The following is a 527-nucleotide window of genomic DNA, read 5'->3' as shown; positions in this document are numbered from 1 at the left end:
TCATATATGTAAAAAAAGTTAAATAAAATGGTTAATATTCCTTTTAAAAAGTTTTCCTCTAAATTACATTGTAGATTAAATCTTGATCGTTAATCTAAATTTTCAAATATCTAAAAGATTTTATAGATATTATAATTTTTATCTAAGGAAATTTATTAGTTGAAGAATCTCAATATATTATGTCTTCATTACTATTCCTATACGTGAATTAAATATTTCCTAAACTATTTAACTAAAATCATTTATATTTAAAACGTTTTTTTAAAGTAAACAAAAGAAATTAAATTAATATTTTTGCATCTTTTTTTATTCACAAACTTCGTATTAAAGGTTTTAATCCAATTTAATTTTGAAAACATTTAATTACTTATTATTAAAAAATAGCACTCCTTTTCTTTTAAAGTTTTATAATATATATATATATAAGTATTCATTATTTCCTGAATAATTTAAAGTTTTCAATTAATATATGTGAAATTTATAACCAAAAGGTGCATGTAAGGCTACTAAGGAATAAAATTTAAAAT

The sequence above is a fragment of the Capsella rubella genome, unplaced genomic scaffold (genome assembly GCF_000375325.1).
Source record: "Capsella rubella cultivar Monte Gargano unplaced genomic scaffold, Caprub1_0 scaffold_1, whole genome shotgun sequence".
NCBI classification, from domain to species: Eukaryota; Viridiplantae; Streptophyta; class Magnoliopsida; order Brassicales; family Brassicaceae; genus Capsella; species Capsella rubella.
This window is presented reverse-complemented; position numbering follows the sequence as displayed.